At 32.9% G+C, this 15,215-nt stretch overlaps 1 pseudogene; it reads left to right on the forward strand.

The window, feature by feature from the left end:
- LOC136058071 (sodium channel protein type 2 subunit alpha-like) overlaps positions 1-13,324 on the forward strand; it is a 33,952-nt pseudogene extending 20,628 nt beyond the window's left edge.
- The last annotated feature ends 1,891 nt before the right edge of the window (positions 13,325-15,215 follow it).

Genomic DNA, 15,215 nt, shown 5'->3' on the forward strand with positions numbered 1-15,215 from the left:
CATTGGATTTCTGCCAACTTCTGCATAACAAAGAAACTAACCGTGTTGAATTTAGTCAGAACAAACAAGTCTTCTGTACATGTTTGTTTTTTTTTTTTTTACTGCCAGCTTTTTTTGTTGGTGGTGGTGTTTAGTATGAGTGAAAGATGTGTGCATGCCACATAAAGAAGGCAGCTGGAGTTTAGCTGTTGCTCTTTAGGCCAGGATTATAACTTATATCTCAGAAGGAGAAGGAAACAAAGCCAGATGTCTTTTATATTAGCATAGTTCATAGAGCTTCCAATTTTCCTCTAGAGTCAAGAATATTTTTTATTTTAAACTAAAAAATTAGAATACTCTGTAAGCTCTGATTATTCTACCATAAATGAGATACATAACTTCATGTTCTAAACACACTGATTCTTTTCAGTTTCTTTTGTTTTTACGGTTGTTTTCCATTGCTCTTTGTAATACTGAAAAGGAAAAATATGTAATTAGCTTTGTGTTTTGTAATTCAGTTCATAATTTCAGTTTATCAACCACTGCTGCAGCATTCTGTAAAAACTGAGCTATGTTATGGAATGATGAAAGCAGAATATTCATAAATTAATACATTTATAGTGCTGTTCTGAGATTCAGTGGAATTGGTGACTGGGAAAGTCATTGTTGTGAATATTTGTATTTTAAAATTAATGCTTCTAAAAATGAAAAGAGATGTTTACATTAAATATGAATAACTTTTGGGCTTAATTTCAAATAATTTCTGAAGTAGCTGAAAAGTAGGAAATATTTTCAAATTACTTTTATTAAAAGTTAATGCAGAACACTGAACTACTTTTTCTTTTTAAATAGTGTCTGCCTTCTTTCACAAACATGTATGTATATGGAAATTGGGCTTTTCTTTCATTAAAATAGTTTTGTCCTTCCTCATTTAAAAAAGGTGGTGTAACGAATTTAACTTGTCTGCAGTTATATTTTAAATACCTACCAATTCTGTTAATCTAGTAAATTCACAAAAATCATGTTAAATGTACAAAATTCATGCTGTTGTACAAAGTGTGCTTACATCATTCCCTACAGACATTTACTTGTGTTTCAGTGAATCCATATCTAACATTATGTATTTTTGGTAATGAGATCATAAGATGTCAGAGAATGCTGTGTCAAAAACTACTTAAACTTAGTTTGGTACCCATACCTAGATCAAGTGTACAGGACACCACATTCTTCATTTAAAATCTCCTGACTATGCACTCAGTGCAAGGTATACTAAGATCACATGATAAAAAATAAAATTGGACTTATTATTTTATTAGCATCTGTTTAACTACTACTGCAATCTTTTAAAAATATAGATCCTTTTCTTTCAAGGTGTTAACTGTACAGGTATGTGTACCAGAGTAATGAGTAGTTTCAGAATGCACAATGTTATACATAAGTGCATTGAAAAAAAAAGAAAAATAAAAGAGACTGCATAAACGCATATTAATGCCAGTTGAAATGTATTGGTAATACTTTTTCCTATTTGAAACTTTTCAGTACATTTGAAAAACACATAAAACTGTTCATATTAAAAGTAATAACTATATGTTTAAGACAGAGCATATGTAATTCATTTTACAAATGTGTTAGGGAAGTGTTCAAATTAATATTAAAATTTGTAGCAGGATTTTGTATTAATCCTGGATTTTACTTTAGCAATTTCCAATCTAGATAATGATCATTATGTTAAAACAAAAAGAATGCAAATTTATTAATTAATCACTCAATAGCCAAATTTTATTGTATCTTTATTGTCACATGCCAGAAATAGTTAGCTTCCATCATAAAGAACTTTGCTGTCAAGGTTGTGAAGACTGCTATGATGAAAGCAGTTACCAATATATATTAACTAAAGTATACAGTATAATTCATATTGATTTATGGTGTAGCAACATAGAGATATATCAAGAAAATAGTGGACCACAGGAAAAAAAAAACAATATATATATATATACATATATGTATGTACTTAAAAAGATCTACTTGTTAGCAGTTATCTTTGAGGAATTCTAACACTGTATTATAATTCCAGAATTTCTGGAATTCAGTGAAAGACTGCATAATACTACTATCTGTAGGTAGAATGTAGATGATGTGCACATTTCAACAGCATTGACTGCTATATGTGGATGTTTGTGTGACAAATATTGTTCTTATTGTTACTGGTACACTGTGTTGCATGCTTATTATTAATTACAGTTCTAAAAATGTAAATAATATTTAACTGCTACTATTGACTTTTATTTTCAGAAGCTAAATCTTTCCAGTTCATCTGAAGGAAGTACAGTTAATTTGGCTCTCTTTGGAGAAGAAAAAGCTGAGACTGAACCAGAAAAGGCATCAGAGCTACAGACATGTTTTACAGAAGGTATAAAAATTAAATTTGGAGTTCACAATTACATTTGAGTTGTTTGAAACAACATTTGCAGTTCAAGGAAGCATTTTTGCCAGTGCATTTTCATATCCTGGTTTAAGTCTTAGAACATAATTAATTTCCTCTCTTGTAGGGCCAAAAAAATGGGAGCTGCAGGAAGGAAGGGGGCGCAGACTCTTTAACAGGGTCTGTGGTGGTATAACAATGGGAAATCTTTTCAGACTTAAATGGGGGACACTAAAGGGTAGATATAAGGAAAAAGTCTTTTACGATGAGTGTGGTGAAGCACTGGAACAGGTTGCATGGAGAGGTGGTGGGTGGTCTGTCAGGCTCTGAACAACTTCATCTAAATGTGGATATCCCTGGTCGTTGCGGGGGACTTGGACAAGGGTGACCTTTGAAGGCCCCTTCCAACTGTATGCATTCTGTGATTCTCTGATTCAAAAACTATATAATGGCTTGACTTTGTATTGTTAGGCTGTATGCAAAGGTTTAAATGCTGTAGATGCAATACAGAAAGCAGAAGAGGAACAATCTGGTGGAACCTTAGGAAAACTTGTTTCAAGATAGTAGAACACAACTGGTTTGAAACATTCATTGTCTTCATGATTCTTCTCAGCAGTGGTACTCTGGTAAGTAGAACATACATAGAAACAGTGTCTGTAAGGAATGTTTTATCAAAGATATGGTTAGAGCAAACTTGTGTTCACTGAGAAAAAAAAAAAAGTGTTGATTAAAAAGAGAGCTTGGAACTGTTTCCAGAATATTTTCCCAGTGCATATAAATTCATAAAAATTCTGTTGTCAAATAATCTTCTTCAGCTCAGGTTTTGATGAATATGAGATGATAGATGTGTGAAAGAGTGATTTTTCAAGAAAGTTACACTTTAAAATCTTGTTTAAGAAATAATAACAGTAACTGGAACAGTTATTCATCTGTTTCTTTGTTCTCTTATTTTTCACTTCTGTTAGTTGTATTTATTATCATCAGGAGACTTCCTTCACTTTGAGCCTAAGTGGGCTTATCGGAATGACAGGTTGTAATCGTGCTGACTATTAATCAAATTTTTAAAAATCTTTCTTGACAACTTTAGTCATTATATTGTAATTCCATTAACAGGAGACAACAAAATCTAAAACTTAAAATACACCTATAGTCTTTTCAAGGTAAAAAAATAAATAAATTAAATGTTAAAGAGCAATTCTATGACTTTTTTTCTTTAGTTCTGATGGCTTCTTAGTTTCCAAAAACCTATTAATAACTGACTTACATACAACTCATTTTTAAAGGCTTTTGAAGATATATATATAGAACAGCGCAAGACTGTCAAGATCATACTGGACTATGCTGATAAAATCTTCACTTACATCTTTATTCTGGAAATGGTGCTAAAATGGGTGGCTTATGGTTTTCAAACTTACTTTACTAATGCCTGGTGCTGGCTGGACTTCCTGATTGTTGATGTAAGTACTATTGTCTCTAAGTAACCTTTTTCTGGTGTTTAGGCTTGTCTTTTTATGCAACTCAAATCTGATACATAAATACGTAGTTAAGAACACAAATTGAGTTAAAAAAAAATTGATGAATGAGTTTCCACTGTAATTATATAATGAGTAACTAAATACTACTTCATTTATATGTTGTTGTTAACTCCATCTCTTTAGTTTCTGTTTTACTGTTTTTGATTCCAATCAGTGATTGAGGAGACAAAATGACAAATAGTTGTGAATCAGCAGTCCTCATTTTGTCTAGTAAAGTACTTACTACTATTTTCTAGGTTGCAAGGCTAATTTCTTGAGATGAATCTCTCTTTTTTGTTTAAATTGCTCTGAAATTTACTGACAACTTTATATTCTTTTTTTTTTCACCTGATATCCAGATAAAATTTTTCTTTCTTCTAGTGATTGCATTTGTATTGTGAGGATACTTCATTAAAAGAAAAAATGTTTTTTCCTTCTAGGTCTCCTTGGTTAGCTTAGTAGCTACTGCCCTTGGTTTCTCAGAACTTGGTGCAATTAAATCTCTCCGAACACTGAGGGCTTTGAGACCTCTGAGAGCTTTGTCACGCTTTGAAGGCATGAGGGTAAGAAAAGAGGAGAGCATGAGGTTATGTGTAAAACAGTTTCATCAAAATGTGCCTAATAAACTGTTAAATCACTGAGAAACTCTGAACTGCATGTTGAGTAGCAAGGCAAACAGTAGCATGTATGATTCTATGCTTTTCCTTTATGTTAATTATTTCAGTATATTTTGATGTTTTACTCTACGCCTTTTATTTAAAAAAACAAAACACAACAACTTGATCACTGCTATTTATGTATAAATATAAGCATATTTTTCTGTGTTTGTTCACTAGGTGGTTGTAAATGCTCTTACTGGAGCAATCCCATCCATAATGAATGTACTTCTGGTTTGTCTGACATTCTGGCTAATTTTTAGCATAATGGGAGTAAATCTGTTTGCTGGCAAGTTCTTTTACTGTGTTAACACCACAACTGGACTTCAGTTCAAACCAAATGAAGTCGATAACAAAACTATGTGTGAAAGTCTTAGGAGCACTGCATCAGATGTTCGCTGGAAAAATGTGAAAGTAAACTTTGATAATGTTGGAGCTGGCTATCTTTCTCTGCTTCAAGTAGTAAGTGTATAAATTTTTTAATTTTCTCCAACTTTATGTAACAGTAGCACTTAATGTCATAATTTTCAGCCTTACTTTACTAAAGTATTTGTGTTCTATGAAGCTATTTATTGCTGATTATGGTAACAGTCTGATAGATTCTATAGTTGATTTTGAAGAAGACAAATATCTAATATCTTTCATGTAAGTATAAAGTTCCCTTGCAACCAGCCACTCATTTTCTAATTCTACAGAAATAAAAAATGTAAAAAAGTAACTGGGATTCTTTTAGTATTTTATTTCCTTGATCTGTGAAGGTGTTAAGGCATGTTGATGCAGATTTTTAGCATCATACTCAAAGATGTTGTAGGGCTTATTCCAATAAAAATAGTGGATATCCTCATATCAATTACACATTTCACTATTGATATGGAAATAAAGAAATGAAAAGATTTTTAATTCACTGTTTCATTACTGTTCTTTCTCTTTCTGTTATTCCTAATAGTTGCATTCAAGTCGTTGACTGTTAAAGTGGATTTTTTTTTTTTGTAGGTAATTTGTAGCTTGTTTCTAAACTCTAGATGATCAATTGCAGTATTTACTAATGCTGGAATTGTAAGCACAAGACTCTTTTTGGAAGCAACACATAAATTGCATCCAGTAGGATGTAAACTTGCACTCTTAATCAGATTCACTTGAGAAACTGCTTCTGGGAAAACATTTGTGTTCATAAGCACTTGGCCATTATTCTGCATTTGTAAACTCTCCAGCTGGTAGTGGGTAGTTAGTGTTATGCTAGTAAGCTGGCAGCTGATTGCTCAAGGGAAAAGCAGTAGTTATTTTTAAATGGCACTAAACAATTGCATAATTTAACAAGATTTCTCAGTACTACTTACGTTCAGAATTTTCTTTTAGAATTATTTATATATTCCATCTGAAAATGCCAACGAGTGGTGGCACTCTCCAGTTTTTGTTGTCAGAAATTTAAGAGCTGAGAACTTTGGTGTAAACTGCAGTCTTTCTTGTATGCTTAGATATTTATTTCAACTCACTCCACGTAGAATTTACATGAATTTTCATGAAAATTATTATTTATTCAATGCTTATGTATTAAGAAGAAATATTCCATAGTAAATTTACTTTTTGAAAAATTCATTCACTTCTTACCATCATCTCTTGATATTTACTGCTATTTCTTTGTACGACTACTTTGCAAAAAGGTTTTATAGTTCAAAATGTTAAAAATATTTGATGTTTCTTCTTATTTGAATCTTTGATGGAAACTAATAACAAACTTTGTTTTTAGGCAACATTTAAAGGGTGGATGGAAATCATGTATGCTGCTGTTGACTCTAGGGATGTAAGTGTGATGTAAAATTTACCAATTTTAAATCAAGATTGATTCTTGAATGGTAATTGAAGTAAAGTAACAAAAACTATATAAAATCCTGATATTTTTCTATCTGGGTCTAAAGTTCTGAAGAAATTAAATGCATATACTTCAAATAAAATATAAAATATACATAGAAGTACTAATATTTTCATAAATTGAGTAACATACTAATGATATTTAGTTTTGTATGGATGTTCATGACTGAGATTGTATGGAGTGGATTTTTCCTGTTCTCAGAAGTAAGCCCAGTAAGCAAGTGACAGCACCTGCAGTAGCTAATCCAAAGGCACATTCTCATGATCTCAAAAAATAAAATGGCAGAACTTTGCCTGTTTTAATACAGGTATTTCTTTCCATCTCTTGTTTAGCTTCTGTTTGTACAAAATCTACAGAAAGTGAATTACTTTTGAGATTTGCCTATTTCTGTCAAATTTAGTAAGCTATACATGTCCTTAGAGAGGAATTGGATGTGTCTGTATGCTATAAAAGACACTGAATAAATTTATACAATCAAAGGTTGAACAAGTTTAGGATGTTCTGCAAAATAACTGTTTCACTAGCCCTGTTTTCCTTCCCTGTTGCTGGTTGGCTGTCACAGCTTCTGTTTATACTCAGTACTCTGTAATTTGTTTTTCCTGTTGTTGGTGATGTATTTCTGTTTTTCTGTGTTCTATAGGTAGGGAAACAGCCCATGTATGAGGAAAACCTGTACATGTATCTTTACTTTGTTGCCTTTATCATCTTTGGATCCTTTTTCACGCTGAACTTGTTCATTGGTGTCATCATAGATAACTTCAACCAACAAAAAAAGAAGATAAGTATCTACATGTTTCATTTTCTTAATACTTCATTGCCATTAAGTGTTAAGCAGTTCTATACAAAGATCCTAAAACTATTGCAAGATAAAGAGTGCTGGGTAACTGTCATGAGTTGTAAATGAGTTTGCAAGAGAGAGGAGATAGTTGATGTGTGAAGATGTCTTGTTGGTTTTTTTTTGTTGTTTTATTTTTTGTCTTTTGTGTGGTATTTTTTTCCTCAATTAAAATACATTCTATTATTCAAATGAACACAGGTTTGTGTCAAAAATTCCAGGGGGGATTAAAATAGATTAAAATGTATCCTATGATGGCAAGTTAAATTCTATTTGCTATCCAAACTGAGTGTTGTCTATGGTAGGCTTTTTTTTCTGTATATAAATGGAGCAGAATTGTAATAGAGTCTTTTTTCTTTTTTTTAAAGCCACTAAATAATAGCAAAATAGAACATGATGTATTACAATGAGAGACTCATTTCATAGACTCATTTACGATTCTAGGTGATTTGTCAAATTTCATTCCTTGTACTAAAATAAAGATATTGCTAGACGTATTGCATTGGAAAATTCCAGTGCTTCCATATATACCCTAGGCAAAAATTTACACTTTTTTCATCTCTTAATCTCTTAAGGCCCTCTGTTAGTGTAGTCTAATCCTGATAATAATTTGCCAGATAATCATGGCTGAATAGATCCAATTGAATGTTTTCTGTCATTAAATGCAAAAAAGAGTAAAGGTTTTATGAAATCTAAAATATGAAGACACGTATTATTATTTGATGACTGTCTTTATACTCTTGAGTTTTGAGAGGAATTAGCTTTTTCACTCTCTTTCACAATGCTTTTCTCTTTCCATGAATAGTTGTGTAAACTTATTGAGTTGTAGGTAGTTGTTCCTGCCTCTCAGATAGGGACTTTGGTACTGCTTTTATCTTTTTCCTCATAGTTGTACAGGAACTATTTTATTCTGATTTCTCTTTTATTTTGATTCAGTTTTTCTTTCCATTTCTCTCTTTAGTCCTACAGAAGGAAAGAGAGATTGGCCTATACCATAGAGGTCACCCAGCATGGCTTGTGAAATCCACCTTGTGGAGTCAGACCATTATTTTTTTAATCTACCAGTCCAGTATACCTGATTACAAGTTTGTTGTTGTTGTTTTCACAAAGATAATCTTGGAAAAGTACATACCACTTGAGATTGTAGTTTGTAGCTTCATATGCTGGTTCATCAGATCCTTCGAGTGTCATGACTGCTATTCAAATAATAGAAATAAAGAGTTTGTAGTTATAAAACTGATGCTATCTTTATCCTTCAGTAAGTTCCTTCCTCCACATAGGCACACTGAATAACATAGAGGATTGCAGAACTTTAGAGGAAGTTGGGTCTGTTACTTCTGATCTTGGGAGAGGAAGATTTAGGAAGTTATATACATATATGTAATTGGCATTTCTGTCAGTCTGTATGTTAAAGTTGAGCATGCCCAGTAATGAAGTGGTTATAGATCTATTTAGTTACTTTAGCAAAAGCTGGCTATTATAGACATTATGACTCAAAAAGGCAGGGAAGCATTCATAAGGTCTCTTTCTGCTGTGGTATCCATATACATCCTTTGTACTTTTGTAGCTATTGTGATTGTCACCAAAATAGTTGAATAGGCTGGGGAATGTTCTGTCTGTGTGCTACTCTTCAGTTTAATAGAGCAAATTAACAACCATTACTGGCTTGTGTTTTGGATTTGTAGAGGCACCTTTGCTCATGGAAACGCATCAACCATGCAGTGTGTAACTACCCAACAATATTCTTGTCTTTGCTCTGACTTCACATCACGATGAACTATTTGTCTGGGGCAGTGTTATTGAGATACATGAAAGACCTTATGTTGTGATATACTTTCTCTGTGTAGTTAAACTGTCTGCATTTTTTTGGTCCCTGTGTGCATTCCACTAACTGTCAAATTGTTAACCATTAAAGTCCTCTAAGTCAAATAATGTGTATCCTGCTTTGAGTCAATTATTCTCCCAATGAATGGCACACTGTGACAGTAATGTTAACTCTTGATTACATCAGTGAGAGAGCAGTAATTGTCCCCAGTTCAGTGCCAGTTCCTTTGTAGTTTGCTTTCTTTTTTTATATTCCTGCTGAGTAAAATCTGCTGATAGTTTCTCATTGCTCTTATGCTATAATCAGCAAATACAATTTTTCTTTTTCTTCCAGAAACACATGGTCTCTAATGACTGAATTATACTTGCATGTGTGGTTCATGAAGAGAACATACTGTACAAAATCTCCTTTGATTTTGAAATCTTCATGTCTACTAGTAGTCATAGCAGAAAGGCTCAAACACGTCTTCACATTAATTATTACTTGAATATGATCAACACTATTTTTCACAAAGTCAGAGATTCACCTGTAATGGAAACTCATCTCCCAGTGTTTTGGCATCATGAATGCCTCTATGTAAAACCAAACGCGTGGAAGGAAACAGAAGTCACTTGTCAAAAATACAATTTTGCTAAATATTTTCGTGTGTATTACACATAACAGTCTAGATACAAAATTACTTGAATTGCTTTCCTTAGATTCAGACAAGAAAACTCAGAGAGTATACCTGTACTTATTGATGCTCTCTGCACAGTGTAGGGGGATAATCTAACCCCACATACTCACTGTGGAAGTAGTTCTACTGTGGCAGAAAGCATCTGAACTGAGATACTTGTACTCACATGATAAAACATACATACTGAAAAAATAAGTAGTGTCAGAAATCTTGTTTTCCTCATGCATTCTTTTTCTTGACCTAACAGCTATGTTGAGTGTTTCTACTTTTGAAACTTATTTTATTTCTGGTTCATTGTTTTACAGTGTGGAGTTTAATGATAGTTAGCTATAGAATATGTATTTCTACAAGTTTTTTCATTGATATTTAACTGAATTATATTTAATCATGTCTGATTTTTCTTTTAAATAACAGGAGTTCTTTTTTTTTTTTACTTCTGTTCCTTTATTTGTTTTGGTTTTCTGTCAAAGCTTCTGAGATACTTCAGTAATCTTTGATATGATTATTGTATTTATGTTTTTATAACAATGTATTACAAGAATGAATGCATGCTTCATAAAAATTATGTTCTGCAATACTGTGAATTAATGAAATGAAAGGCTTGGCTGTAATTGGTTTTTATTTTTATTATTTTACCTTGGAGGTCAAGACATCTTTATGACAGAAGAACAAAAGAAATACTACAATGCAATGAAGAAGTTAGGTTCCAAGAAACCACAAAAACCTATACCTAGGCCAGCGGTAAGAACGTGTGCTATTCCTGTGTCATCTACATTGGGTAACAGCAGTATGTTAATTATCAAAAGTGTCCCTTAACTCTAAAGTGAGTTAGTCCTAATTGAAATTCTCCATTCTAAATTGAAATTTGTTCATATTTTCATCCTTCAGGAAAAGACTCTCATAATTGTTATACATGAGAAATACAGATTCAGAAAATCTTAAGAAGTAGGAACATGTTGGGTTTTGAGGGGAAAACATAAATCCAGACAAGTGACTAAAGAGTGCTTTTAGGTTTTTTCAGACTTTTGTTTGGTTGTATATTTTGAGTGAGGGAGAAAGAAAAAGAAGAAAAAATGAATGTTCATTACATGCAAGTTACTATCACATTTTGTTTTTTTCTCTCCCCTCAGAATAAATTTCAAGGTTTGGTGTTTGATATTGTAACAAAGCAAGCATTTGACATCGGCATTATGGTCCTCATCTGTCTTAACATGGTCACCATGATGATAGAAACAGATGACCAGAGTGAAGTTATGCAAAATATTTTATACTGGATAAACTTTGTCTTTGTCGTCCTTTTCACTGGAGAATGTGTCTTAAAACTGTTCTCACTCCGTTATTATTACTTCACTGTTGGCTGGAATATCTTTGATTTTGTGGTTGTTATTCTTTCAATAGTAGGTAAGAAATTCTAACATTTCAAATGAATGATAGTAATGTATATTTTAAATGCTTTGAAAAGTTTTTAGATTAAAGGAATATTTAATTATCATTTCTCCTGATTATTTAGGAAATGAGAAGCATGCTTCAGAGTAGTACTTTCTCAATAATTCTGAAACAATAATACTAATTTATTCTAAGAGTACTGGAAAAAAAGCACAAATTACAAATAGCAGATAAAATCTATTGATCCTTCCTCCAATTACAATTTTCAGAAACTGCATAGATAGGTTTGTTCTTTGTTCACACTCTTGTAGATTGTTACTGTTATGTTACTCTTCTAATGTTATTTTTATGTTTTACAGGTATGTTTCTAGCTAAGGTGATTGAGAAATATTTTGTGTCCCCTACTTTGTTCCGAGTCATCCGACTTGCCAGAATAGGTCGCATCCTGCGTCTCATTAAGGGCGCAAAGGGAATCCGCACTCTGCTTTTCGCTCTGATGATGTCTCTTCCTGCTTTGTTCAACATTGGCCTGCTGCTGTTCTTGGTCATGTTTATCTATGCGATATTTGGCATGTCCAACTTCGCCTACGTTAAGAGGGAAGATGGAATTGATGACATGTTCAACTTTGAAACATTTGGCAACAGCATGATCTGCCTTTTTCAAATTACCACATCTGCTGGCTGGAATGGCTTGTTAGCCCCGATCCTTAACAGTGGGAAGCCAGACTGTGACCCTAACAAAGCTCATCCAGGGAGCTCTGTCAAAGGCGACTGTGGCAACCCTTCGGTTGGGATTTTCTTCTTTGTCAGCTACATCATCATATCCTTTCTGGTGGTGGTGAACATGTACATCGCTGTGATTCTGGAGAATTTTGGTGTTGCTACTGAAGAAAGTGCTGAACCCTTGGGTGAGGATGACTTTGAGATGTTCTATGAGGTTTGGGAAAAATATGATCCAGATGCAACACAATTCATAGAATACAGTAAACTGTCAGATTTTGCAGCTTCATTAGATCCTCCTCTTCTCATACCAAAACCAAACAAGGTCCAGCTGATTGCAATGGATCTGCCCATGGTAAGCGGTGACAGAATTCACTGCCTTGACATTTTGTTTGCTTTCACAAAGCGTGTGTTAGGGGAGAGTGATGAGATGGATGCCCTCAGAATACAGATGGAAGATCGTTTTATGGCAGCCAATCCTTCCAAAGTCTCCTATGAACCAATCACAACCACATTAAAACGGAAGCAGGAGGAGGTATCTGCTACTATTATTCAGCGTGCCTATAGATGTTATCTTTTAAGACGATCAGTAAAGAAACTTTCATATATGTATCGCAAAGATGGGGTTGATATACTTAGCAAAAATGATATGACTTTTGGTAAGTTTAGTGAAAATTCAACTTCAGAAAAATTAGATATGACTGCATCTACCACATATCCACCTTCCTATGACAGTGTAACAAAACAAGAAAAGGAAAAATATGAAGATGACAAATCAGAAAAAGAAGACAAAGGGAAAGACAAAAGGAAATAAAAAGAATACATAAAGAAGTGGCAGTGCTGGCTGTTTAAAGCCTCAGAAGATGAAGTTTTTTATCAATAACACTTTTATTGAAGGATTATGCCAAAATGACAAGTTTACCTATTTACCCAGTGCTGCAGTCAGTGCCTGCACCAAGATAATGACTTGTCATTAGCAAACCCTGTATGTAGCAGAGAAACAACCTTGCTAGAAGAATAGCTTTTATTAACAGCTGGCACTAGTACAGAAGAGACATAAAGAAATTACTTGGACTGTGTGGACTCTTAATGGAGTGCAAATTTACCAGTTCTAGCAAGTTTGTATTTTGTGGAATATGTGTATCCACTGTGTACGTTTCATCTACTATGTATGTGTTTGTTTTCTTTTGGTGATCTCATTTGCTGTAATTCACATTCTATTATTTGTAGTTCTGTGTTGAGGGAGAAGAAACGCTCTTTCAGAGGAACAGAAATGTCATGAGTAGGTAATTACAGTGTTATAATGTGAACATAGTCCTCTTCAAGCCACCACTTCTAAAAGCAGAAAAATGAGATTCCAGATTCTCGGACCTCAGAATCTACATCAAATCAACAGCAAATGATAAAAAAATAGAGTTTAGAAAAATAATTTATCAGAAAACAAAACAAGAGAAGAATCACAGAAGAGGTTAGTTTTGTCTCTTGATTTGACTATATTTGCTTAATACTTTTTATTAATTCTTCATTTTTACAGTCCTATTCAGTGAATGACTTAAATGCTTCATGCTACAGAAAATTTCTTTTATGATAAAAATAAAGCCAGTAAAAAAGAGTTACCTTACTTTCAGGGTTCAAGGTAACTCTTTGTTCATGTGTGTTTTAAATGGAATTTCATCATAGGATAGCTATAAACACCAAATTTTGCCTACAGGGAATCACTGGGGAAAAAAAAAAGTGGTAGTTTATTTTGTTAAGAAAAAAATGTAGACTTTGTAGTAAATATCTTCCATACTTCATTCCAAAGTCAGTCTCTTCAAATTTCATTTCACATAATTAAATCCCATTTAATACAGTAGTCAATGCTACATGTATAAATTGATAGCAAGTTTTACCTATTGGGAGAAATATTGCCTTATACCTGAGGTTCAAATTTGCATACTTTGAGAAATTGAACATGCTGGAGACATAAGTACACTGAAGGTAATTTTGAGCCCCATAGAACTTTAGTCAGGTTTCCAATTTATGAAATGCAGTCTTCCATAGAAGATGGAGATGTCCAAATGATATATTTGAATCAGCTTTGTTCTGTACTGTGGTTTAGATAACTTTTTCACATCATGGCTTATAGTACCTATGTAGGTAAAATGTTCTCTGATACTTAGTCAGTCATTTTACACAGCGGTACCTATTTGAACAGAGAGAAACTGACCTAAATACTACATTTATTGCATTAAATATGTACCCTCATAAGTGTAGCTTTTAATATTTCAGTAGAACGTATGATATATTCTGTAATACTCCAAATAATTGGGAAGCTTTAACTGATGCATGCTTGCCGCTATTATTCTACAGCTATTAAAGTCTAAGATGGAAAGACATGTGAGTGTTAGAGAGGAAAAAACTATTCAGCAAGACCATCATTCCTCAGAACAGTAAGCAATAGTTTGCTCCTATTATAGATTTTATTTTGAGTTTATTAATAATATGCCATAAGTAAATAGACTATACAAGATTAATATACTGCTTAACTTGCTTAAAATGTGAGGCAATAAAATATATATATATTGATCTATTCATGCTATTTTGCAAACTAATTCCTTTTACAATATTTTATACATATTAGAAGATAGTACAAATTCCTTTATGTTAATCATTTATATTACTTTTTATCTGTAACAGTTTTGGTTTGTTTTTTTGTGAGGGGAACCTAAGATACATTGTGAATTGGTAGTTGCAGTTTTTTGCTAATCATATGAAAACAGATTTAATAAGTAGTACTTTTAAAAGAAATGAACAGCATAGGTCTTTTTCTGATCAGGAGATAGTTCCTTGTACGTGACACAAGATGGATGAAAGTTTTCTTTTAAAATCATATTCCTATCTATCAATTTTGAGGTTAATTTTTTTCATAGAAACTTTGTTTTTCTGCCATGTTATTCTTACTGCCTGCTTGTCCTTGTGGATTCATCCTGCAGTAGTAGTGCCTTAAATATAATTTGCTATTAAAAGTCTTTCTTTATGAGAATGAGTAGTGAACTTGGGTCATGGGCAGTGGAAGACCTTGCAGTCCTTAAAGAGTAGATGGGCTTACAAAATATAGATGGGCTTCTGCTTTTACAGAAACTGGTTTCTGTACTGGTAAATTGCATGCAGGATAATGTTTTATGAAAAATAACTACGTTGCTAACAACCCAGAAGAATAAAGATAACCTTTTTATGTATTTGTTTTAGTCTTTGTGTTTTTATTGTAGGAAACTAATACATTCAACAAGTAGTTGTTGAAGTTGAGGGTAAACCACTTAAGCACTGAAGCAATATTTTCTAAACATCTA

Source organism: Cyrtonyx montezumae, unplaced genomic scaffold (assembly GCF_038088225.1).
Source record: "Cyrtonyx montezumae isolate F1298 unplaced genomic scaffold, pur_monq_1.0 scaffold_7, whole genome shotgun sequence".
Lineage (NCBI taxonomy): Eukaryota > Metazoa > Chordata > Aves > Galliformes > Odontophoridae > Cyrtonyx > Cyrtonyx montezumae.